Raw genomic sequence first — 27569 nt, forward strand, 5'->3', positions numbered from 1 at the left:
GATTGCGTCTCGGGTAGGAAGGTTCGCCCTGAATAGATCCCAATTTACCGCTGCGACCTTTTTGGGTCTCGGTGTGGGCGGTCCGTCTTCTACCACAATCTCAATAATTTTGTGGTCGCTTCCTAGGTCCTCCCCCGTGTTACACCACCTTGCCGTGATTTGGCCTCCGGTGAGTGTTAAGTCAGGTGTAGTGTTCCTACTCACGCTATTGCCCTGTCTTGTTGGTTTGATGGGGTCAGTGATCAAGATGAGCTCATTGTGGAGAATGCTGTCCCAGAGTTCTCTGCCCTTGATTTGCGTATATTTGTATCCCCATGCGGGATGATGAGCGTTAAAGTCCCCGACAATGACGATAGGGATTTTGCCCGCTATCTGTTTCGTTAAGATGTAAATATTTCAGAGATGATGAACAATATATATCAGAAATATTGAAGCAAACGCGTTAAAATGAACAATGTTTTTAAATGCCTTTTTTGACATAATCGAGAATGTGTCATTTGGCAAATCGTTCAGAATTTTTGGCACATAAGCACAGCGTCCAGCTTCACCATATCTTGTTGAGGAGCTCGGCACTACAAAGCGGACACTATTACGAAGGCTTCGGTGGGCCCAAGAGCTTGTTTTAAAATCACTAAACCAAACATGCTGTAGCACCACAGTTTGCGCAAAGACCAGCAGCATGGCAAGCCAAGCGCCGAGATGTTATGATATTTCAGTGACGGATTATTGTAGGCTATATTTCTTAGTATGTTCCTTAACAAAGAATCCCCGCGGTTTTTTCTATCGGGTGGGGCAAAAAGCAAAGCCGGTAATCCCATATCGAAGAGAGCTGTAGACCAAAGCATCTGCTATCGTTTTTTTTTACTTGAAACGGTACGATATATTTTATGTTGAAAAATAACCATGCATCGCTCCTGAGCTTATCGCAGACGTATGATAGCTGAGTGTGCCACGACATATCACTGTCGAAGAATACTCCCAGGTATTTTAGCGAGTTCACGTACGTAACTGGCATGCATCGACAGGAATGACAATTGTGACTGTGAAGAAAAACTGGCGCGTCTATTGCGGTTAATTTTAAAGGGGTCTGAAGCAAACGAGTTTGGTCTTTGAGACATTAACCTTTATATGGTTATCAGCCAACCAAGTCGTTGTTTTGTGTATATTACCTTGGAGATTCGAGATATAGCCATGGTATAAGAAATATATTTTGAGCAGTGTCGTCAGAGTATTGAAATATTGAACCTTTTTGAAACACCCCTAGATAAATCATTAATAAACATATTGAAAAGTAGAGGTGACAGTATAAAACCCTCAGGAACTGTGGCCTTCAGTGGAAGTTTACTACTTGCGTTTTCAATTTCGTCTAAGACTACTACTTGTGATCGCTCGGCGAGATAGCTTTTGAGGGCATCGTAAAATGGCCCCCTAAAACCACTGGAATCTATTTTTTGTAATAAAATCCCATGAGTAACTGTCTCGAAAGTTTTTTTATATATCCAGGAATAAAGCAACGCTAAACAAATTTTGGTCAAAAGCTGAAAACAGTTCATCAGAGAACTCTTCTAGTAGGGTTGTACCACGACAGGCTACAAAACCAAACTGTCGAGACGACAGAATTGAAACTTTTTCAACAAAGGATGACATAAATTTCAAAAGAAATTTTTCAGTAATATGAGAAAGTATGGGTAGGATTGAAATAGGCCGATAGTTTTTCATGTCATCCCTTTTCACTCCTGTATAAAACGGCTTAACATTGGCAGTTCTAAGCTCCTTGGGAATATGCGCGGTAACAAGAAAACCGTTTAACATGAAGAGCAGGATATTGGATGATGCGGCAAAGTTCTTTTGTAGCAGATTCGCGAACAAACTGTCCATACCAGGAGGCTTATTGAGCTTAAAGCTGAAAACTATTTGGTGCAGGTCATTTTCTGAAAATCTAGGTAGGAAAGCGGACGCTGAAAAAGATTCCTTAAGCGTGTATTGGACGGCGTGGAAAGATGATGCTTTCTCGGAAGCCAGTGCAAACAGAAGATTGAACTTATCTGCGGCCTCGACCGAATCGCCTGGAAAATACGAAATTTGGGAAATGTTTGCAGCGTTCTTGCAACGAAGATAATTTATCAGTGACCATGTTTTTGCGGTATTCCTTCATGACTGGTGAAAAATTTTCAAAAAAGTACTAGCGCTTAGTGGATCTTATCAAGGCAACTACCCTATTTCGTGCGGCTTTATACTCGATACGTCGGTGCTTATTTTTTAGGCATGCTTACACCGTTTCCAGAGAATGTATCTGTAGGAAACGGCACGCATTATATCTGCAGTCAACCAGTTGTAATCCTTTCTGCGCTTGTTTATTACGACGTGCTTTGAATTATTTGCGAACTTTCTTCTTTGGTCGCAGAAGATACTGTACACCTTCTCTGGTGAATAAGATTCAGTTATTTCCATGCAATTAAAACTGTTAGTCAAGTTATCTAATGTCCTCTGGTCAGTTACAATGATGTAGATTAAATTATTGGATGTGGTGGTTCTAAGAGTAGCTGGCTCAGGAAACGATGGAGACGAACGACAAGCGAAGAGATAATGGTCAGAAAAACATTGCAAAATAACACAAAAAGCAAACAAGCAGTTAGGGGCACGTAAAGCGATATGGCCCAGACAAGATATTGTTAAGTGGTCAGCAAGTATTTCTTCACAGGTAGGAGCGGTAATTGTATTTGAAACACCGTGTGAGGACAGGAGTGACAGGTAGTCGCATACGGAGCCCACCGTAGGACACAAAGTATTTATATATTTAAGTCTCCCACAAAACATAATTATTCCATTGAATTCCATAAGTTCAACATTTCCTCGAGTTCCAGCAAAAAACGAGTAACAGTGTTGCAAGGTGGCCGATATAGAGCTATCAACCTTAAACACCGAGCACCACAGGATATCGTCAGCGCTAAGCATTCCGCATGAGCGAAGTTCACTTCAATAGGTGCAAGGTCAAACGTGTCTCTTATAAAGATGGCGATTCCGCCACCTCGCCGATGAAGCCGCGTAACAAATGGCACTGATAACCCGGCACTGAAAACGTATATATACACGCGTCTATAACATTGATTTCCGTCAAGACGAATAGAAAAAACCGGATTCCTGATATGGCAACTAGCTTAAGTTCTACTCAGTGTAATATTAATGATAATAATAATACTAATAATAATAATAATAATAATAATAATAATAATAATAATAATAATAATAATAATAATAATAATAATAATAATAATAATAATAATAATAATAATAATAATGACAATTTTATTTTCTCACCGTCAATAGAAATACAGGCGAGACAGACCGGTCTAAGCCTTTAGATGGCTTGTACGACCGTGCTTAAAAAAATACATAGTGACTGAAAAGCATGAATCATGCGTATATAGAGAAAGAAAACAAAATAACAATAAACATGAAAAAGAGCACAACAAAATTATTAAGTCCATTCAAAACAAAACCGTAAAGAGCGTACAGGCGCAAAATCTAACAAGCCGAAACAGATTGCACTAATCCTAAAACTGAGTTTTTCATTCATTCTTCCATAATTCTCTCAGCTTCCCTCTAGAGCTAGCCGTTAAAATTTCATCTGGCTGTTTGTTGAGGGTATCCGGAACATAAGCGCAACGCCTGGCCGCACCATACCTCGTGTTTGGCCGAGGAACAATGTAACGGTTATAATTTCTAAGTTGTCTGGTGGGGGTAGTTTCCTGTTTAAATTCATTGTACCAATAGTACTCAACGACAACTGTATCAATGAATAAGGATTTAAAGTGTGGGAGCCTAGTTCACGGAAGACATTTTCAGCTAACAAAATGGGTGTGTTATAAGCAACGCTTTTAAGATTATTTAAAATGCTTTTGGTCCTGCATATCCAACGATCCTTGCAAAAGGCAAAGATGGTAACACCGTATCTTTAAACGCTGTACGCCAAAGCATGTTTAATCGTTTTTTTTGCAGATAAAGACACAAAACATCTACACTTCTATTAAACTTCTGCAATAGTAATATTAATAATAATAACTTCTTTATTTTCATCAGTGACGGAGGAGACTGCGGGTAAAAGTCGCGTTAGAGCCAAGTGACTTGACTGGAGCCCGCAGCCGCCTTTACAAGGCAAGCAACGCGAACAGGAAATAGACGTACTGTACATGTCAAGGGACTTGCACAAAAATATATCCAGAAAAAATATGCACAAAAATATTAACAAAGAACGCCAATTACATAAAAATGCTCTGTAATTATTTGAGAGGGAATGAGTGAGAAAAAGTTCACGTAATGCTCGTACATGAGATGTATGAAAATCAAGACCTAATGTGTTGGTAGTGTGTAGGCTATTTTTGTGTAGAATAATTGGTTCGCGGAGTGGCCACCTTCCACTGTTTCGTGTATCTTGTGGCGTAAGATTGTGTTTGCGGTAAGGTTATATAATTCATGAAGGAACTTTAAATTTCCTTTTACCTCCCGCTTTAAAGCTTGGCATAACTTGTAATTATACACGTCAAACATGGGTATAATATTTGTTTCCGAAAACAAGTCTGAAATGTGGGCATTGTAAGGTAAGCTGAACACTTCTCGAACAAACTTTTCTGCAGCATATGTATTTTTTCAAGATTCGTACTTGACGTGGTACCCCAAACGAGCAGACAATAACATTACGCTGAAAAAAAGAGGGTGTTCCAAACAACAACCTTTATTCTGTAGAGTAAAAGAGCGCTCAGCCGTATCACCATGACAACTACATGAGATAATTTGCCCAATATTGATTCTATGTGTGTGTCCCAAAGCATATTTTGTCTGAAAATAATCTAAAGTATTTTAAAACTACAATCTACAATTTCTATACTTTTATCGTCATAAACGAGAGTTGCTTATTTTCTTAGATTTGGGCCTAAAAAGTACAGCTTTTGCTTCGTTTATATTGCTTTGTATAGAGTTTTGTTTTGACCATGCGCGCGGAAATTTCAGGGAAGTATTTGCTTTACTCTGAAGGCTATTTGAGTCAGGTGATGAAAAAAAAATTCACTAGCGTCGTCTGCCTACGTTACGTATTTCACATCTTTACGAATGTTTACAAGGTCATTTGTATACACAATAAACAGGAACGGGCCAAGAATACTGCCATGAGGAACGCCTCTAGTGATATTTTTAGGTCTGAGCAGCTATTGCTTATTTCAACATACTGATAGCGATTATCAAGGTAAGATTTCATAAGGTTCAAAAACAGTCCTCGAATACCATACGTTTCAAGCTTATCAAGTAGAACAGAATGAAGGATGCAATGAAGTGCTTTAGTAAAATTGATATAAATACCAAGGACAGTGTTCTTACTTTCAAATTGCGATAAAATACATTCTTTTTAATGGAGTAGTAATAATTCTGTAAACCGTCGTTTCCTAAATCCAACCTGTGCCGGAGAAATTAGGTTATGCCTGCCAAAGTACCGTGAGACCTGCCTTAGTATTACTTTTTCTAGTCCTTTCGAAAAAACAGACAATATAGAAGTGGGTCTGTAATTTTTTATTTCATTAACGTCCCCTTCCTTGAAAGTAGAAAATCTGACAATTTGCATTCGTTAAGAAAAAATAGCGCTTGACAAAGACATAATAAAAATACAGGTAATATCCTCGGAAATGACATCAGCACATACTTGATAGGGCGAACCTGCATACCCTCTGCGTCGCAACTTGAGCTATTCTTTAGTGAAAGGAAGGGTGATAATGACGCCAGCGCTCGGGAAGAAAAACGCGCCGATCAAGAAGAGAACCAAGTGTTGAGGAAGCGCTCTCGTCCAGGGCTACGCCGCTACTGACTCTCGGTCGCTTAACGCCGTTGTTGACTCTACGCCAACGCCACCGTGACATCTGGTGGAGGTGCGGGGTGTGCTGACTGCAAGATGCGTCATGTTTATTTCGCCCTCGAAGACTACGCGAGGACGTGGTTTATCAACAACGAATCTGATCTTCGAACGTGGGATACGTTCAAATCCGAGTTTCTCCAAGTGTTCAAGGACAGCACATTACACAAGGAGAAGGCTGACCTGCTTTTGTGTGCCCGACATCAACTCCCCAACGAGAGTGTGACGGTGTACGCCGAAGAAATGAAGCGACTCTTCCGACGTGCGGACCCAAGCATGTCGGAGGAGAGGAAGGTAAGCTTCCTGATGAAAGGGGTTAAGGAGCAGCTGTTCGCTGGCCTGGTTCGAAGCCCTCCAGTGACTGTAACTGACTTCATAAAGGAGGAGAGCTTCATCGAGAAGTCTCTTGACATGAGGGCCCGATAGTACGACCGCCCAACAGCATCGATGCACACGGCCACTGTGGAGGGAGGCACGATGAGCTTCGCAGAATCTCTACGTGAGATAATTCGATCCATTGTGTGCGAAGAACTGGCGAAGCTCTTTACAGCTAATGTACAGCTTCAGGTTGCCACACTTGCTGATGTTCTTCGCGAGGAGGCGCAACAAGCTTTAAGCACGAGCACACCATTACCTCTTCCAGAACCGGTACAGCTGCAGCACCCTCATCTCAGCTACGCCGCCGTCACACGTCGTTTTATAACGTCCCAGCCGAACCCACGTTACGATGCGCCTGCCTCCGCCGCTATGCGGAGTCAACCTCTCCAGCCGAATTCTCCACAGCGCCTAGGACGACGCAGAACAGATATCTGGAGAGAACCAGGCAATCAGCCGCTGTGCTACCATTGCGGTGAGGCTGGACATGTTTGGCGCCGCTGCCCATACAAGAAGATGGGTCTTAGAGGATTCCCCGTCGGCTGTCCTCGTCCGACGTGCGGAGAACGTCCGCGGGAGATCGCGGACTGCATCTCGCAAGCGGGCTCAGCACAGCGTCGCTTCTCTCGATCACCATCTCCTCGTCGCTACAGTTCTCCAGGGCGAGACCAGTCTCGGTGTTCCCATAGGAGAAACTAGATGCAGAAGCCTCTGGAGGTGCAGCTGCTCAACGACAAAATGTGCAAGATCCTCCATCGCCGCAAGAAAGTTCCAGTTCACACACAACGCCGAATGCCCTAGCCGTACCGACGACTCATCAGACAAAGTGCCTCAAGACAAGCCGATGTCCTCACATACCCCTCCGTGGCCACGACGCCTTTCCTCAATGCCGGACTCCTTGGACGCACTGCAGCCGCGACCGAATGCTTCGACATCCCCAAAGTGAGACGCTAGCAACAGCCGACTTAGAGACTTCGGTCGATGGCCCCGATGTAACGCGCTGGTGGATACTGGCGCCGATTATTCTGTGCTCAGCGGAAAATTTGCGGCGGCACTGAAAAAGGTCACAACCGCTTGGGACGGCCCACAGATACGTACTGCAGTGGGCCACTTGGTCACGCCAACGGAAACATGCACGTCGCGGGTAACCGTGCAAGGCCAAACATTTCTGGCAACTTTCGCAATGCTAGGCGAGTGCTCTCGGGACGTCATACTCGGGATAGACTTTCTGACTGAAAACAGTGCCGTCATTGATCTGCAATCGCAGTCCGTCAAGTTCTTGACCGAGAAGGCCATATCCGTCGATAGTGTTCTTCCAGCGGCGCTGCACATTCTAGACGAACACGTGACCTTGCCTCCACGTTCCAGTGTAATGGTAACCGTCAGCTCAAAGAACATACGGCAAAATGAGGGTTTCGTGGAAAGCAAGCAATTGTTGCTTATGGACAGAGGACTTTCCGTCGCCCGGGCGGTTGTCTTCCTCGAAGATAGCAAGGTGAACGTTCTTTTCACAAATTTCAGCAATGAGCACCAGCACTTTAACAAGGGGACGAGTGTGGCATATATTGACGCTCTTAGTGAAACTACTGCTTCAACGACTGAGCCTGATATACCTCCTGGTGTTCAGTATGACATTAACCCAACCCTGTCGCTCAGGCAGCGCGACAAAGTGCGCGAACTGCTCGATCGCTACCGTGGTGCCTTCGCGTCGTCGTCACTCGTCGGGCGGACGCATCTTGCGAAACATCGCATAATTACTGATGAAAAGGTTCCACCAATCCGGCAGTCACCTTATCGAGTGTCCTCTAAAGAACGTGAGGCTATCAGCACACAATTGAAAGAAATGCGCGCCTACGACTTTATTCGACATTCTAGGAGCCCGTAGGCGGCACCTGTCGTGCTTGTGAAGAAGGACGGCACCTTACAATTCTGTGTTGACTACCGTTGGTTGAACAACATCCCCATAAAGGATGTATACCCGCTACCTAGAATGTACGATGCCTTGGATCGCTTATGCAACACCAGATATTTCTCCTCCATGGACCTGAAGGCTGGATATTGGCATATTGAGGTAGACGAGATGGACCGCGAAAAAACGGCATTCATCACTTCAGACGGCGTGTACGAGTTTCAGGTGATGCCATTTGGTCTTTGCTCGGCACTCGCGGCATTCCAAAGGCTCATGGATACCGTTCTTGCGGCTTTGAAGTGGCAAACTTTTCTACCTTGACGACGTCATCGTTTTTGCTCCGTCTTTCGAGGAGCACCTGCGTTGCCTCGAGGAAGTATTGCAGGCCATAACGTCATCAGGCCTTATTCTAAAAGCCAACAACCGCCATTTTTCATACGAAGAGTTAAAGTTTTTAGGCCATGTCGTGAAATACGAAGGAGTCCTTCCAAATCCAGAGAGAACATCCGCCATTGCCAATTTTCCACCGCCGCGTGATCAGAAGGAAGTTCGTCGATTCCTCGGACTATGCGCGTATTACCGCCGCTTCGTGTAGAATTTCTCTAACATTGCCTCACCCCGTACAGATCTGACAAACGCGCATGTGCCGTTCAGGTGGGAACCACCACAGCTGATGGTGTTTCAAGAGCTTCAACGCCGCATGCAGTCACCCCCTGTGCCGGCGCACTTTCATGAACTTGCAGACACCAGGGTCCACACCGATGCAAGCAACCTTGGTTTGGGCGCTGTCCTAGTTCAAGTTCGGCGGGACCAACCAGTGTCATCGCCTATGCGAGCCGCGCACTATCGAAGACAGAAGAAAACTTCTCTGCCTCTTAAAAAGAACGCCTAGCCATCGCGTGGGCAGTTTCGGAGTTCATACCATATCTTTATGGCCGCTCTTTCAAAGTAGTGACCGGTCATCACGCACTATGCTGGCTTACCAATCCCTCCGTGCGCCTCGCACAAAGGAGCCTTCGACTCCAAAAGTTCAATATCACCGTCATTAACAAATCCGATCACACACACGCAGACGCCGACTGCTTATCTCGTGCTCCCGTGCAAGCAGCTCCAGACAACGCTGCTGATGACGAAGTCTTCTTGAATGCAATACATGCCAACGATTCCGCCGACCATCAACGCGCGGAACCCGACCTCCACGACATCATTCGTTATCTTGAAAGTACCAGCAGGAGAGTTCCTAAAGCCTTCAGGCGAGCTTTGTCGTCTCTCTCCATACGAAACGGTGTTCTCTTCAAGAAGAATTTCGCCGCGAACGGCAGGCAATACTTGCTGGTCGTCCCTGTGAACCTACGCGACGAAATTCTTCACGCCTGTCATGACGAACCAGCTTCCGGCCACCTTGGTGTTACTAGAACACAAACTAGGATTCAAGACAAGTACTACTGGCCTCACCTGGGCCCTGACGTTGCGCATTAAGTCCGCACTTGCCGGGATTGCCAGCGCCGCAAAGTTCCGCCCATGAAGCCAGCCGGATTCCTCAAGCCAATTGAGCCGCCCTCGCAAGTGTTTCAACAAGTCGGCATGGACTTGCTCGGGCCCTTTCCTACATCAGACTCCGGAAAAAGGTGGATAATAGTAGCCACTGATTATCTCACACGTTATGCGGAGAGAGCATCTCTTCAAAGTAGCACTGCCACTGAAGTAGCCCAGTTCCTTGTTACTCAAATCGTCTTAAGTCATTGTGCTCCACAAGTTTTAATTACGGACAGAGGGACTGCCTTTACCTCTGAGCTCCTGCACCATATTCTAATTTTCAGTCACACCAGTCACCGTCGAACGACTTCTTATCATCCCCAAGCTGACTGACTGACGGAACGTCTAAACAAGACGCATGCGGACATGCTTTCAATATACGTGGACGTGGAACATAAAACCTGGGACGACGTCTTACCTACGTCACGTTCGCATACAATACAGCCGTGCAGGAAACAACCAACATGACACTATTTGGCCTAGTTTATGGACTTCAGGTCAAGACAACACTCGGTGCCATGCTGCCTCATGTCGACGATCATCAAAATGACGACGTTGCGTCTTTCTTACAACGCGCCGATGCTGCCCGCCAACTCGCGCGGGTTCGAATTCAGGACCAGGACCAGGACGCACAACGCTACAACCTACGGAGGCGGCATGTGGAATACCACCCAGGTGACCTTGTCTGGGTTTGATCTCCAATCCGACGACGCGGAGTGAGTGAAAAGCTCTTGCGCCGCTACTTCGGTCCTTACCGAATTGTTCGACGCCTTGGAGCCCTCAATTATGAAGTCGTCCCTCATGAGACTCAACAATCTCGACGCCACCACCGGCCCGACGTGGTCCACGTGGTTCGCCTGAGGCCCTACTACGCAAGGACACCACCCTAGCTCTTCTCGCGACCCCCTGCTTTCTTTTCAGCATCGGGTCGATGCTTTCGGAGGAGGGGGCTAATGACGCCAGCGCTCGGGAAGACGAACGCGCCGATCAAGAAGAAAACGAAGTGTTAAGGAAGCGCTCTTGTCCAGGGCTGCGCCGCTACTGACTCTCGGTCGCTTAACGCCGTTGCTGACTCTACGCCAACGCCACCGTGACAATATCACCTCATGCTCCTTAATGGGTTGAAGAAAGAGTGAAAATGAATTTCTGGTCAGCAGAAATTCACTAATGGTATATGACGAGCTATCATCAAAAAAAGTTACAACGGAATCATTAAACTTAATTGCAAGAACACTCTCTGATATTTCGTTTCAACCAAGTAATATAGTTCGTACTCGTGGAGCTGATCTGCGATGATTTAAGACATCATTTACTTTTTTCCATAAGATGTCAGGTTTGTTCGAACAACCCTCAAATTCTGCATGAAAATAGGACTTCCTATGCAATTTTAGTTCTTTATTTAAGTTATTTCTAAGCGACTTGCATTCCTTTAATGTACTTGGATCCTTAGCCTTGATGAAGTTGTAATAGAGCACATTTTTACAGTGAAGTTGTTTCTGCAATTCAGGGGTTAACCAAGACTTCCGTATTTTTTACGCAGTCTGAGCTTTTTTTCACGAAAAGGGCTCTCGTATATTTGAGAGACTAATCAATTAGCTTGCCACACGCGACGTCAACGTTATCTATTTCTAAAATTTATTTACGATCGCAACCTAGTAGTTCATTTGTGAAATTATCTAGACGTGATGGAGTAATATTTAAATAAATATATACTCTTGCTTTCTGTTCTTTCTAAAGTTGCCTTTTCTTAGTAAGAAAAAAAGTGGAAGGCGGTCACTAAGATCATGTGACATTACCTCGGCAGTGACGTTTTGAGTGCCAGCGTTTGTAATGAAGAAGTCCAACAACATTGCACTTTCAATTTTAACCGTCGTTGCCATACGAATTAAGATTTCATACCCATTTTAAAATAAAATATTTAACATAGCCTTTTGGGGTACAGAAGTGGTCAACATGTCGATATTGAAAGCAGCAGAGTACACCGAGGAATTGCTAGTTTCCGCAGTAAAGTAAAGGACAGCAGCCGCTCATAAAAAGAAAAGAACTGACGAAGACTTCCATTTGGAGGCCTGTAGATTACAGTCAATTTCTACTCATTCGCACGAACTGTTACCATTTCAAAATCTTTGCAACAAACACTAAAGTCAGGAAGTACTTCACAAATTACAATCCTCTTTCAACAAAAGCAAGACACTGCCGCCTCGGCGGTTTGGTCGGTTTACGCAGAACGATTGATAAGACCTAAATTTAGGCACCTCGGGATTATCTCCGCACCAAGTTTCACGGGGCATTACCGCATCAAATAATAGGAAAACTATTGATAAAGCCATCTATATCTGTTTCCTTGTGAAAGAGCAAGCGGACACTATGGTGAAGGCACTTCCATGAACCAGAATGTTGATTTCAGAAAAGATTATCTACATCGAGCGGAAAAAAAGGGATTATCACAAGCCATATCGGCACCACAAAAACATTTTACCTCCTACAACAAGGTTTATAGCCCAAACTACTAAAAAATATGAATGTGAGGCACAAAATATTAGCTTTTGTTAATTGTTAAGTCTCTTAATTTTTTTTTTGTGGCCTCAAGAAACGTGACACTCATGACATCACTGTGTGAAACTTGGAGACTTGTTGAGGACGACTAAGATGTCGAAGACTGCCCTCGCAAGTTGAAGCCTAATTACGAGGAAAACAGAGTGCAAGCAGTAAATGGAAGATGAAATAAGGAAGCATAAGTAGCAGTGAACTTCCTGACTGAAAAGTACGACAAAAGTAAAACAGTGCTGCACACGAGCTGAAAACAATAACCTACCCCACCGCGGCAGCTGCGTTTTTATGGAGGAAAAACGCCAAGGCCCCCGTGTGCTGTGCGATGTCAGTGCACGTTCAAGATCCCCAGGTGGTCGAAATTATTCCGGAGCCCTCCACTACGGCACCTCTTTCTTCCTTTCTTCGTTCACTACCTCCTTTATTCCTTCCCTTACGGCGCGGTTCAGGTGTCCAACGATATATGAGACAGATACTGCGCCATTTACTTTCTATCAAAAAAACAATTATTATTATTACGAGATAATAATAACTCTCTGGAAGGTAAGCATGAAGCCTAAGAATCGCAACTGGGAACAGGTAAGGAAAGGCTAATTCGTGCTAGCAATACTCGCGAAATGGCAACTTGGAAGTGAAAAGTATGCCAGTGCGAAAGAGCGAAACTCTTGCAAAACTTCTCGGCAAGATTGGCGAAAAGTCAGAAAGCCACAGAATCCAACAGTCATCGAATTAGGACACATGCGCAAATTGTTGACCGTGTGCCAGCTGGTAGAAAATCAAGCAATGAAAACGTGGTTCAATTTGTACGCCGCAAGAAACGCGACGCCGTCTTGGAAAGGCTCGCAACGCTAACAAAAATGGTCTATAGACAGTCTATAGACTTCCTGTAGACTCTGTTGCCTTCCTATAAATATTTATTTTCGTCTGTTTATAGTCTATGGACTGTCTATAGAGAAACGTCTACTAAAATGTATGGCCATAAATCTATAGATTGTCCACGATCTGTCTTAGGATTTTTATAGTCTCTAGACGGTTCTCCAGAGTTTGGCTATAGATAGTTTAAAGACGTTATAGACAGTTGTCTATAGACTGTCTAGAGAAATTTTTGTTAAGGAAAGCAAGACTTGTGGCCACTGACCTTGGTCTGAGGAAATAGCTTGCTCCTTGGAAAGGGGATACCGGCAAGTACCAATTACTGAACAAGCGATAAACCTGGCAGCGTTCATAACTTTGTTCGGTCTCTTCAAGCCGCTTGTTCTAGGTTTTGGTTTAAAAAATGCTCCGTCTGCAATTTCAAGGCTAATGAATCAGGTTCTGGCCGGAACAGAGGGTTTTTCACTGCACTACCTGGAAGATATAGCGAATTTTTCAGACACATAGGCGGACCACATCGGACATTTGCAGCAGGTCTCTTCCCGCTTCCAAGAAGGAGGATTAACGGTTGAGGCTGCGAACTGTAAATTCGGCCGTAATGAAGTTGAATACCTGGGATATGTCGTAAGTCAGGGAGCAAGACGACCACAAGAACTTAAAATTCAGGAAATCAGATAGTTTCCTTTGCCGCAAACGAAGAAGGGTTTGATGTCTTTTATCGTGGAACATGGTACCAGCGCAAGAAACAAGGACGAAGGGAGAAGAAAAATCGAACGCCGGACATCAACTGAAATTTATTGCACGCTTGCGGGACTTTTATATGCAGAAAAGCACCACTAACGCCACCAACCGTTCACAGCTATCAACACACGCCGGTGTACAAATGACGAAAGAATCTGAACTAAACAAAAACAAATGAACCAACTACGTACAAAAGCACATCGCGGAAATTTTTTGTTTTCTTTTTTCCTACTTTACCTGCCTGAACCAACAGTCACATTTGCCTACAAATAAACAATTTCCTTTTTTTTAGAGTGCGACAGATGGGGCACTGATACACTTATCTCTTTCATTCACCATGCATAAGGCTTCAAAAATTTCCCGGCTTCGCTGTGTGCCAAACCTGCGCAGAACACGTGTATCCCTCAGAAACGCTTTGCATGCCGGCTTGTGCAAGCAACGACGAATGTGGGCAGCTAAATGGCTTCCGCCACTTACCGAATCAATATTACGGCGATGCTCTAGCAATGGTTCGTTAAGACCGCGCCCAGTTTGGCCAATGTAACTTCTCCCGCAGGCGAGGGGAATTCTGTATACCTGCGGGAGAAGTTACATCGACCAAACTGGGCGCTGTCTTAACGAGCGCTTGCTAGAGCACCGCCGGAATATCAATTCGGTAAGTGGCGGAAGCCAATTAGTGCCCACATTCGTCGTTGCTTGCGCAAGCCGGCATGCAATGCGTTTCTGAGGGATACACGTGTTCTGCGCAGGTTTGGCACACAGCGAAGCCGGGAAATTTTCGAAGCCTTATGCATAGTGAATGAAAGAGATAAGTGTATCAGTGCCCCATCTGTCGCGCTCGAATAAAAAGGAAATTGATTATTTGCAGGCAAATGTGACTCTTGGTTCAGGCAGGTAAAGAAGGAAAAAAGAAAACAAAAAATTTCCGCGATGTGCTTTTGTACGCAGTTGGTTCATTTGTCTATGTTTAGTTCAGATTCTTTCGTCATTTGTACACCGGCGTGTGTTGATAGTGTGAACGGTTGGTGGCGTTAGTGGTGCTTCTCTGCATATAAAAGTCCCGTAATTGTGCCGGCGTTCGTGCTGTCTTTCTTCTCCCTTCGTCCTTGTTTCTTGCGCTCGTACCCTGTTCCATAATAATGCAAACCAACTAGCCCAGCTGTCTACCCTTAGTCTTTTATCGGAGTGGTGATTTACTACCATCAGTACATTCCCCGGTTCTCGGAAAAGGCGAGTTCACTAACGGATGCCCTCAAGAAAAAGAAGCCAATAGCATTGTGTGGGACGATCGTAAGCCTCAAGCGTTTGACTGCCTGAAGCTGGCATTGAAAACTCAGCCTGTGGTGCTGGCCACCTCAGACTACGCGAGGCCTTTTCTGGTGCACTGTGACGTTAGCGAAAGAAGGGCAGGCGTGGTACTAAGCCAAGAAAAGAACAAGGCAGAGAACACCCCATTTTGTTTGCCAGCAGGAAGCTTATTCGATGGAGCAAGCTTACAGCACTATTGAAAAAGAATGCGCTTGCCTGGTGTGGGCAGTCGACAAGGTTTGCTCTTACCTTTTGGGCTCTGAATTTATTCTAATTACTGATCATCGACCATTGACGTGACTCCAGCAACTGTATCAAAAGAACGGCAGATTGATTGCTCTTGTGGAGTGTAACCCTCCAAGAATACGCTTTTGTGGTAAAGCATAAGAGAGGCAAACTTCATGCGAACGCAGACTTCTTAAGGCTAGTGCACGAATAAGTACGCCATCTAGTGTTCTGGTTTCTTTTGGCTCATCAGCATCAGTGCAGATAGACTCATCATGCAATCATTCATGCTTACTCCTCTTTTCAAATTTTCGCTACCAAAATGTTTTTTAGGGTAAAATATGGTTGCCTTCAGGAAGACTTTTTGGGCAGTGTAATGAGGCAAACAAAGACACTTTTGGTGAACAGAATAGACATCTTGGGCAACTCGGTGGCCTCCGTGGGGCTTAGTTGTTTGTTTCCCCGTCTGCACAGCCCATAGCCTCTCTCAAGAATGGGTCACCGGAGGCTTCGGCCGAGGGTTCAAGGGACACCGTCGGTGAAACCCTTGAATTCGGCCCACTGCAGTGCACATCTCAACGGCAAGCAGGTCGTCAGATTTATGTGGGGGTGCTTTCATCCTCGTGCTACAACCCCCTCCCCCCTTCTCTGCTAGATCTCGGAACATTGTGCCCATGTGCTGGCGCCTTCGTCTGTGGACTCCGCCGCACCGAATCTCGGAAGCAGGATTTCATCTGTGCCGAACTTGTCGTCATGACGATGTTATATGAAGCAGCGGTGTTGCACTCACGAGCTTCATTATTGTCGACTTGAGACTGTAGGGGAGTTCTTCACAGCGGTTTGCACAACATCAGAGAAGGTGTTCAATTAGCGTGGTGCCCCTCCTAAAAGGGGGCGGAGTTGTTACGTTCTTCTGGTGATAACACCCTCTCGCGCGGAACGTAGTGCTGATTTCTTGTTCATCATAACGTGTATGAAAAACGGGGTGAGTTACAAGCGATAAGAGCAAGCATTGAATTAAGAAAAACGAAAAGATGCGACGTGGTGTAGAGGACCAAAATAACATGTTTGAATGGAATACGAATGTACTGAAATGAAAAATGCACTAAGATGTTAAAACCATAAAAATACATGACACGACATTCAACTCGTGAATTTGGTTTCATGCAGTGAAGTCGACAGACCACCGCAGAAATAAACCAACGCCCATACATTTGTTGCTTACTCATGTAAATGTTTCTAAAAAACCTTCTTCAGCCTTGTAGGTAGAGGGCATGAATGTCTTGCCCGTGAACTGAAAAAAAAAGCCTTTTTGATTGCGAAAAAGGGTCTGAATTGTGTCAGTGACGCTTCGCCCTTTCTGTATGAGGCTGAAGATATCTTTGTAGAAATATTTTGCTTGAGTTAGCAACAAATGTGTGCGTGTTGATTTATTTCTTCTGTGGTCTATTGTCTTCATTGCATGAAACCGAATTCACGGGTTAAGTAATATGCGCCATGTATTTTTCTGGTTTTACTCTGTAATGTATTCTTCATTTCTCTATTACATTCAAACATATTATTTTGGCCCTTTACACCACGTCACATTCTTCCGTTTTTTTAAACATCACTGGTTGGTCTCATCTTCTCATCTCTTCTAACCCACCACATGCTAAAATGTTTTTTTTTTCGTTTTATCGTTTTATGACCTTTACAGACTTTTGGCGTTTGGTACAGCTGATAGGCGGTATGACGATGCCCCTATATATTCCACGTGTCGTTCAATAAAATATTCAGTTGTCAGTAGCACGTCATTCTGTGTTCTTTCACGTGAATGTTTATGTTGCGTTAATGTTTACCGAAGAAAATGAATGCTGGGTCGATGTCACCAAAAGTCATTCTGCGGTCAATAGCGCTCTCAAGAGCGGCACGACAAAGTTAATAGTTGGCACGAATGACGAACGTACAAGTCATGCTGGTGATAACTTTTTACTTTTCCCATTCGCAAAGCACATAATTTTGATGTGTCAATGCCAGATACAAGCTGTCCATCTTTGTATATGCCGAGTGGCTCTGCAATTGGCTCTGTCACGAAACGCTTCCTTATTATTATTTCTCCATCGATCATAACCGCGAGGACATCCTTTATGTTAGTAATTTGTCGGAACATTCCAACTCATCCTTCGTGTAGTACACACGCGCCGCAGATGCGCACTCAAGGCTCACCCTTTGCCTGGTGAAAGGATCCGGCCGGTACCACACGCCGCGATTTCCCTTCAATTTTCTGGATACGTTGATCAGTTGCGTCGATGCATACTGAATAAACATCTTAAGCTAAACTTTTGCCAGAGTTGATAGCAGGGGAGTGAGAGCTCATATGCCTGTTACGTGAAGATATTTCATTGCAGAAGTAACAGAAGCACGGTTAACACAAGCAGTCCCTCGAATAGTCATTTACAGATGTTTCGGATATCAGAAGTTCTTTCAAAACGTTGATGTCTAGGTAGGTAACGCTGTCAAACTTTCGCTTCTTTGTAATGACTTTCTTGTGCTTGGAAACGTAATCTACACAAAATGTTCGTTCAGGCTGCACTTTGCGGCCATGAGACGCACAGTAGCTGTGTGGTAAGAGCAAAATGCAACTACGTCTCTCGCGCATTTTCGACAGAAGTCGACGTCCTACAATTCATAGGGATTGTTGTGCCGGCCCTCTTATTTAGCGTAAGTAGGTTACAACAAGGACTATCTCATCCGGCGTATCCACGGCGACAGCAAGTCTCCACTTGAACTAGCCAGCACAGCTTTGCTAGTGCGCCCTCTGTCTACTTGACGCAGACTGCTCCCAAGGCATCATCTAATGGATAACTCGGAGAAGACCCCGGTGTAATCTGGCTCCTATCACCGCGCTGGGTCGCGCCACAGTGCGACTGTCGTGAACCGAAGAGAATGTCTCCCTGATCTTTGAGCACAAAATGCATCGTTTCCGGTGGTTCTTCGGAGTTTCAAACCCCGCGGCAGAAGGCGGGCGGGCGGGCTTGCGTTATCTTCATCTCTCGAGAACATGTTTCGAGAAAGAGGACCAGTTTACGGTGGTGTCCTCTACCCGCGTGCCTACCTGAGGACACCGTAAATTAGGTAACGCCGCATCGCCTCTTGAAACGAAGCCATGGGGTAGCCCCGCGCTCACGGCGGCCCCGGAGCCCAAATCATCTCGAAATTAACTTCCTCACTGCCGCCCTTTTCGCTGCTCGAGGCCTTTTTCAACAAATGAGCTTCAATCCTGCCTGCAGCCATTACACGTAGTAGGCATGAAGTACAATCGACATCAATTTCCAATCTTTGCGCAAGGGCCTCATTGGAGAAGCCGTAATTTATAGACTATAAAATTATGCGACGTGTCTTTAATGACTATGGAAGCCTATATAGAGGAGAATGTGCTTACATAGATTAAAAATTATCAAAAATGCCTTTTTTATTGTCATCAGAACTTTCCATAGTTCCCTGTTTTCTTGAACTTAGCGCAGTGATATCTCTTTATGAAAAAGCTATATAAATATACGCTTCCGCAGTTTGGCTGATCACTTTGCTTAGAACGAAACACATAACTACTACCGCTCTGCCACAAGCCTTTTATGAGATTAAGACCTGCAAAGTGAATAGAGAAACTTTGAGTCGATGGATTTTGAAAAATTTTATAAAAAAAGTGTTATTTCCAGTGAGATAAATATGACTTAGCACATACAAAAATAGCCTCCTATTTACTCTAGCAATTTCCATGTACCTAACGTTAGTAATTTTATGCAATTCAAAACCACAGCTGGCCAAACCAGCGAAGCTCATGAGTGCGGAACTCCGCCTCTTCGGCAATAATATTTTCCGGTGTCCGTAAAAAAGCTTGGGGGGCATAATAAATTGTGGATCTCTTCTTTTCAATCATAAGCCAATTTCAAATAAATATATGAGGGCGACAAGCCACCTTTTGTTCGATCTTACCCAGACGAAAGCAAGTAGGGCAAAGTCCATTTTCCCCTTGAGGAATACCATGTAACACATTCTACACTGTCATGCTTCCACGAAGCAATAACCATATTTTGCAGCCTAATACCACCAGCCAAACTTAAGCAGTAAAATAAGTGCGCTTATGACTCCAATTGCTAGTTCCTCATATCAGTTTTTTTCCGCGGCCGTAAACAGTGTGGCGCTCCTAAACGAATCAATATTGACACGAAAGAAGCTCTTCTACAACACCTGCCGTAAACTGGCGGTCACGTTCAAAGGCGCGAGGACATCCATAACGGAAGACGCCAGCGATAACAATAATGATAGAGAAATCTGCTGGTAGTGGCAGAAGATATGGCAGTAGTTTCACAGTAACGCGTGACGTGATCAAAGCACACGATGATTCAACGGGTACGTTTTGGCGAGTGGGGGAGTGCGCCTACAAAGTTAAAGCCAACTTGCTCATATGGTATACTTGCAGGTGTCACAGGATGCGAGCGTCGTAGCAAAGTTTTTCAAAGTTTTAACCGCTGACACTACACGCATGCGGGCAACTAACGCTGAATCATGGTCAGCATTTTTCACCAGTAAAAACGTTGTTTAGCGTGCTTCAGGGTCCTGGCAAACTGTGGGTGCCCAGCCATGACGTCATCGTGCATTACGTTTAGAACACAGGAGCAAAGTAGCCGGAACGATCAGGAGAAAGCGTGCACCTCCACATGAGCAATTCGTTCGGTAGAGTAAAGAGTCGAGAATGTAGAAAAGACTTGCAGATTTCTAGTCACGGTCTTTGTAGAAAACCGATGCCTAGCGCTGGTCCTTGTGTTGTTCGATCTTGAAAATGCCAACATCCGAAAACTGTTGAGAAACTGCGGCGACATAGTTGACGAAGTCTTCATCGTCGTAAGTAGCAGTTGTGAGCGGCAGCTGCAGAGGGGAGCCAGCGTAGTCTTGTTGGCGGCCACTTTTGTAAGACACTTTAAAGTTGACCTCTAGAACGTGTAATGCCCAGCGTGCCAACCGACCGCAGTAGTCGCGCAGATTGAAAGCGAGTAAAGCAAATGATGGTGTAGGACGACTTTAAAACACGTCCATTAAAGAACGAAAGTTTTGGAAGCCGAAAGTAACTAGGAAATGCTCTTGCTTTGTCACAGTGCACTTGCTTTCAGACTTCCTGAGGGCGCGACTTGCATAAGGGACAACGTGTTGATTGCCGTCATGGCGTAGGATGAGCACTGCACCCACGCCGATGCCGTTGGCATGAGTATGGAGTTAAATGGGCCCTGTCGGGCAGAAATGACATTTTGGACGCTATATACGATGAAACCTCAGCTAGCGAAATGGGGAGTAACATTCGAGTGTCCAATGCAGAGGCATATCTTTCTGCAAAAGGCATGTAAGCTGATAGTGCGAAGTAAGCAAACTTCGGAATGAAGCACCGATAGTAAGAGCAGAGTCCTAGGAAGCTCCTGAGCTGTTTCAGCGATTTGGGATCTTTCATAAGGCTGGCAGCTTCAATTTTCTTCTCGTCGCGTCTGACACCATCCTTGTCAACCAGATGAACAAACACAGTGACTTGGCGTTCACCGAACCTACACTTCTTAAGAGTCAGCACAAGTCCCGCTGTCTCCATGCAGTCAAAGACAACAACTAAGCGACTGTTAGGTTCGGCGAAGGTCCCTCCAAAAATAACGTCGTGTAGCTAACACATGCAAACTTGCTATTTCAGGCCATGCAAACGCCTATCCGGAAATCTTTCAAAGGTGACAGGGGCATTGCGATGGCCGAACGGTGTCACATTAAGTTCATACAACCCGTCAGGAGTCAAGAACGCCGTTTTTTTTGTCTTTTGGGTGCATCGGTATCTGCTAGGATCCGGACCGTAAATCAACGCAGGAAAAGTAGGAAGCTGAATGAAGGCAGTCGATGGCACCATGAATGCGTGGGAGCGAGTAAACATCCTTCTATGTGAGAGTGTTAAGGCAGCGGCAGTCGACACAAAATCCCACGTGCCATCATTCTTATTTACGATGATCAGTGGAGCAGCCCACGGGATTGAAGATTCCTGAATTCCTCGTTGAAACATGTCACGAACTTCTTCATGAATTATCTGACATTCTGACGGTGAGACGCAGTATGGCTTCTGTCGAATCGGTTGAGCAGATCCTGTATTTGCCACGTAATGGGTAGGGGAAACTAATGGGCGGTGGTTGGCCTCAAGCGAAGTCGAACACGACCGCATGCTTCATATGAACGCCCACTAAAATCTGATGGTCGTTGGTGGGTAAGAATTTGTTGAATATGGCCTGGATTCGGTCAGGTTGTGTAGTCTAGTTGAACAGACAGCGTTTGCGCTGAGCGCGGTGACTTGGCACAGAAAGGAGTTCTTCGAAGCCGGAGAGCTTCAAACCTACTCGGTTATATGCCAAGTTCGCTGGAATGATGAATAGTCCAAGGAGTGACATGGCCCTTGTTCACTTGAATGATGTTGTGGACACCAGCATGCTCTTTGCGCATTTAAGTTAAGCGTGTTCCACTACACCCTCTCAGGAATCACAAACCGTGTTCGAGGACACGACTGAGACGAGTAAGAAGGACATCGCTGGAGTGACGGTATCTTCGGCGACAGAAAACTGTAGGATCCAGCGGTGAGTGTTCTGCATGTATGAGGACCGATCGAAGACCAGGAGATATTCCACCACTGCGGAAGTCCTCAGTGGCGCTGCAGCGGCGAAAAAGTCAATACCCAGGGTGATATCGTGTGTAGAGCGAGGGAGAACTATGAATTCAGTTCTAAACACGTGGGCAGTGATGGCTACATTTGCAAAACAAATCCGAAGCGGAATCAATAATTCTCGCCCTACGCCGCGGAATATCACAGCGCTGTCCTAATCGGAGATTATTTTACGATAGTGACGATTATGTAAAGGTAATCTCATCACCGATACTGTGGCACCAGTGTCCACTAATGTCATACGCAAATAACGTCCTCTAACAGTTCAAGGTGGCTCTTTAAAGGGTTGAAAATTGGGCGAGTTGGTACGAATTCATAGTACTTGTGTTGTCACTCCGTCTGCGTCCTTGTCCTTGCGGTACCACAAAACTATGGCTCTTAAATATAACTACGGGCGGGTAAATTGGCAACATCGATGACACTGCGACTGCACCTCCATAGGCTGCACCCGCTAGTTTCCCGGCTATGGTGAACGACGTCGAGGAGAAGGCAATCGCCGAGAGCGTTGAACGGCGGGGGAGTCGAGTTCCGGTCAAAGGCACCGGACTCGGTCCATGATGCTACGTAACGGTAGGGGTGCCGAGAAGATATAATGGTAATGTCACGAACTGCCGCACTAAAACACGGGCGACGGATCTACCCTTAGGGCTGGCGCCATGAAATCTCTGCCTGGCGACGGCAAAAACGGGATGTGTCCGATCAGACCACATCGGTAACAATCTGGTGGGATGCGAGCACGCTTGGGATAACACTCCTCCTATACATGTCGAAGCGGCCGTAGTAGTCCAGCCGCTGCTTGGGTTGCGGACGAGCTGGCGCACTGGGGTACAAACAGGTGATCCGAGCAGTGTCGTTGGAGTCTATTGGAGGTGCATAGGTAGGGGCGTGACAGGGCCAACTCCAAGAAGAGGAGCGCTGGGCCGTAGCTGTAGGCAGGCAGCAGCTGTGATTAGGGACTTCAGTCCGGCGCCCAAGATCTTTATGCCAAGAGAGTTGCGTATCTCTGACACGCAGCAGCTTCGAGTCGTTAAGGACGCTTGATGGTTTTCAAACCACGTTAAAGCGGTACAGCCCAAAAAGAAAACGGCATTGGACAGCTTAACTGTGGCATCCCAGCCGTTGTCTTTTCTCACTCTCTCGTAAATGGTGAGCCATTCATCCACGTCTTCGCCAGCCTTTCTAGAAAACGACCGCGGCTTGCGGCAGTGCTACCAAGTCGGCGCTACTGCTCCTTGCTGCAACCGTCATTCTCAAAGGCAAAGAAGGCCGTTCGGTGAGTCTTCAACCCCGGCGACACAGAGAAGGGTCAGTGGGGATCTACCTAGCACTGCACCACACTGTTACATGTTCTATATACTCAGGATTTACTCAGGAGGTGAGCTGCAAATCATGATTAATTAGTCAGACAGGCAGAGCGGCAAGGTCGGTCTAATAATTAACATGCTGAAAACCAAAGTAACGCCCAACGCTCTAGCACAAGAACAGCAAATCACAATTGGCAGCGAGGTGCTGGAAATAGTAAAGGAATACGTCAACATGTGGCAGGTATATTGACAGCTCATCCGAATCATGATCATGAGAGCTGATGCGCCTGTTTCTTAAATCGAGTATGAAAGGGTTGAGCATGGGCTATATGCAGTTCGCGTGCATAAAAGATGGGAAGTAAATTGGCGGATAAGAATAGGGGGGATCGCATATGGCAGGTTCTCTGAGATCATGAATGGCACTTTACCAGTATCCCTCAAGAGAAAAGTGTACAACTGCTGTAGCTTGCCAGTATTCAACTACGGGGCAGAAACGTGGAGGCTAACGAAAAGGGTTCAACCTAAGGTAAGGACAACGCAGCGAGTCATGGAAAGAAAAATGATATGTGTCACGTTAAGATACCGGAAGTGGGCAGAGTGGGTGAGAGAACAAACGCAAATTAATGAAATGGTAATCAAAATCAAGAGGAAGAAATGGGCTTGGGCAGGGCATGTAATGCGAAGGCAAGATAACCGTTGGTACTTCATGGTCAGGGTAACAGAGTGGATTCCAAGAGAAGGCAATGGTAGCAGGGGGTGGCAGAAGGCTAGGTAGGCGGGCGAAATTAAGAAGCTTGCAGGCATAGGGTTGGCGCCGCTAACAGGGTTAATTGAAGAACCGTGGGAGAGGCATTTGCCCTGCAATGAGTATAGTCAGGCTGATGATGATGACGATCCGGAGGCGAGTCCGCATTTACAGCGCTATATACAGCACGAAGATCACGAGCTTCTTCTATTGCGTCCTCACTTCGTTTTTCCTTCGGCATATCGTAGGTAGCGCGTGACAAAATAATAGTGTCCTTGGTATACCAGTCAAAGTGGGAACAGAACGACTGCTAAGCATATATGATCCCTCATAGCTCGTTAGACGAAATTGTTGAAGGGAATCTAATTTCTCAGAACGTAAAGCAGGATCAAAGAAAAACGGGAAGGGACAAACCGGAGAGACTAGAGCTACCATGCCTTTGGTCCGCGGAAGACATTGAAGACTTGGAAGAACAAACTAAAAGCAAGGTCGAGGTGCGACCCATTCCGGAATTCCAAAAGGAAAGACGCTAGGGCGAAGGCCGTCAGGAGAACCTGGAGCTGGACGGAAGTACATTTTACATGAACGCAGCAGCACCAATCAACGTTATAAGAGTCATGGTAAGCGCGGGTGCAGAAAGGAAATTAGTTAATGGTCCACTTGTTCGAAGCCTAGGAGGACGCATTTGGTTTGGCGATGGCTTTCTGGAAGCTCTCATATTCAATCACGGAGTTCAGAACTGAATGTTGGAATCGTACTGAAGGGTAAACATGGAAGAAGAATGCTCTAAGGTAGACAAAACAAATGTGTTTAGAACACAGGATTATGGACCTTAGAACACTCTCTAGATGATAGAAACGAAGGCAGTGAAGGCGCTGACGACGCCGCCGACGAGCTATGCCACCCTAGCATTGGGATATTTATTCAAGACCTTTTTCATGCTTTAGAGAAGTACTCAAGCATTTCAGTTAAAAAAAATTGTACTCCGAACCAACAAAACAGTAAAGAGGGAGGAATGGGTCATCCTAAGAAAATTACGAATACTTAAATCAACCCAGTCAAATTAATGTATGAAGTCCAGAATTCATACGATCCGCATTGCGCTTTCTGCAAACTGAGCAATTTATGTTACATAATATGGGTCTTCCGGAACCCAGCAACTGAGGACTAGGAGCAAGCTCTGTCTAGCTCAGACCCAGAAAACTAGCACGCCTTGTGAAGTGGGCAAGGGCGCCGGCTAAACCGTAATGGGCTCCTTGAATGAGAGACCACCCAGCGGACTCCCGACTTGTTTCGATCAATAAACGACAGTGAAGGGAACAGTGATGCATTGCTTAGGAGAAGAGGAAAGAGGAACCGGACGTTAGTCAACTTCAAGCTCGAACTTGTTTGTCCAGCTGCGATAGTTCCTCTATATTCGCTACAATGTTAAGGCCTGGACACTGAATAGATAGATTAAAAATGAAAATTTCTCCAAAGCACTTTTAGCCAACTAAACAGCATTAGACTTTATAAAGAAGGATGTTTAAGAGAGTAGACAGTTAAGCTAATTGGTGTACAATTTTTAACATCAACATCTTATGGTGCCCTTTTAGCCGTTTTAAGATAGCGCTACTACACTGCACACTCTCTTATATGGCAGCTAAAGAGCACCGTGAGATGCCAGTGTGGTATCAAGGATTCACGCTTTTACGGAGAGGGTTGCATGCACCTGCAATGGCGACGCCACCTGCGCAAAAACCAATATAGTGTGGTCCGCACCAGGTGAGAAATGGAGAATAATTCGAATTAATTATGCTGGACGAATCGGACAGATGCTATTCGTATTTTTGATGTTGAAGCAAAAGCCTGGGTCTGTACCAGCGCTAACCAGAAATGCTAAACGGCTCTGCTCTCCGCGCGTTGCCAGAAGCACTACACCAGCATGGCTTAGCTTGCATGGGGTAGCCAGTGGGAATAAACCACACACTGTTGGCCTAGGTACCTGTATCTTCATGAACCGCGCAAGTTAAAACACTTAACTAAACCATCATGCTATCTATAATACTCTGCAAAGCTCAGAGAACGGTGCGCACAGTGAACGGCGGCCTCAAAAAAGTAGGTGGAAATAAGTTCACACGTGTTCAAAAGGGTTCCTATACCGCCTCAGTGATTGTAGACACAAGCGCAGTACTAAGGACAACAGACTTTAGAGAACACGGCGCTTACCTGCTGGCAATACGGCATTGCACGAGCGCGATGCGCAGTATATGGCTAACGTGACGACGAATGCACTGAAGCGAAAGGTGAGACCCGAAACAGAGCGCGACTTACTACATATACAGATCAACACGGCACGCAGGCGGGCCGCTTGAAAAATTAAATTAAACACACGAGCAGAGATCTGGAGGGCAGAAACGATGCGCGATTCTATAGGACCTGCAGCTAGAGCTAAGTGAACCGCGGGAACGTCAGCCAGATATACTGCAGTACGCTCACCGAATAGACGCCGCCGTTGTTGCATCTGAAGCAATGGCAGGCCGTCCCTAGTGGCCCTGTGAACTTCGTTTTCTTCTCCTCCTTGCGACAAACACGCCGCGAGAACCAGGTGCGTCATCTTTAGCTTGTCATATGCTGGGACACGCCTGGCTAAACTCCGTGTCTTTCCTTTATTCAGAAGAAAAGTGAGCTAATTTTTACAGATTCATACTCGGATTTTGAAGCGCAACAATGACCGGGAGCGAAGTTTATTTCGACAATCGCAAACGGGTAATTTTTTCACAACTTTTCTTCGCCTCCGCTTAAAGTCGCTAGTTCCGCGCATTTTCACGACATGCCAGCTTCAGGCACCTAGTTCATCATCATCATCATAAGCAGCAGCCTAAGTACCTTCACTTAAAGGCGCAGGTCGCTCCCATATAACGTAAATTACTACCCCGGGCACCATCGCAGTATGCTCGCAACTATAATTCTACAGGACTACAGGCTATCAGAATTTCCCAAACCCTGGAAAGAATAATGCAAGGACGAAGAAATATACAGCATTAAGAACGATACGAATAAACAAATTTTGCACCCTCACATCACTACATGCTTGGTGCCCAGAAGTATACAGACAGCGACGTAATTAGCACTCTAGAGCAATATTTCTGCTGAGTTGTCTGAAACTACGTGTAAGCAGAGCTATTTTTTGTCACGTTTTATTGCTCAGCATTCGGCAGGTGTACTTTCGTAGCTGTTTTGCGAACCGCAATAGTAAAGCGTACTTTCTCTCGGCGAAGCCGAAAAAGCCCAATGAGATTGCTGTGCATTCGGAATGAGCGTTCTCCGGCATGTGCCCAGCGACGTAACGTAGCCAACCTGCAACGTTTTCCTTGAAGATGGCGCTCTCATGAGGATGCTTACTTTCGTGGATG

At 45.5% G+C, this 27569-nt stretch overlaps 1 protein-coding gene across 1 annotated transcript in view; it reads right to left on the reverse strand.

Moving 5' to 3' along the window:
- The window catches only part of LOC144133785 (uncharacterized), a 64245-nt gene extending 37522 nt beyond the window's left edge, over positions 1–26723 (reverse strand). Inside the window, exon 1 of the mRNA XM_077666888.1 lies at positions 26653–26723. The gene's annotated coding sequence lies outside the window, so the exon portion shown is untranslated. The remainder of the gene's footprint in view (positions 1–26652) is intronic.
- Between the last annotated feature and the right edge of the window lie 846 nt (positions 26724–27569).

This window comes from Amblyomma americanum, chromosome 5 (genome assembly GCF_052857255.1).
Source record: "Amblyomma americanum isolate KBUSLIRL-KWMA chromosome 5, ASM5285725v1, whole genome shotgun sequence".
Classification (NCBI taxonomy): domain Eukaryota; kingdom Metazoa; phylum Arthropoda; class Arachnida; order Ixodida; family Ixodidae; genus Amblyomma; species Amblyomma americanum.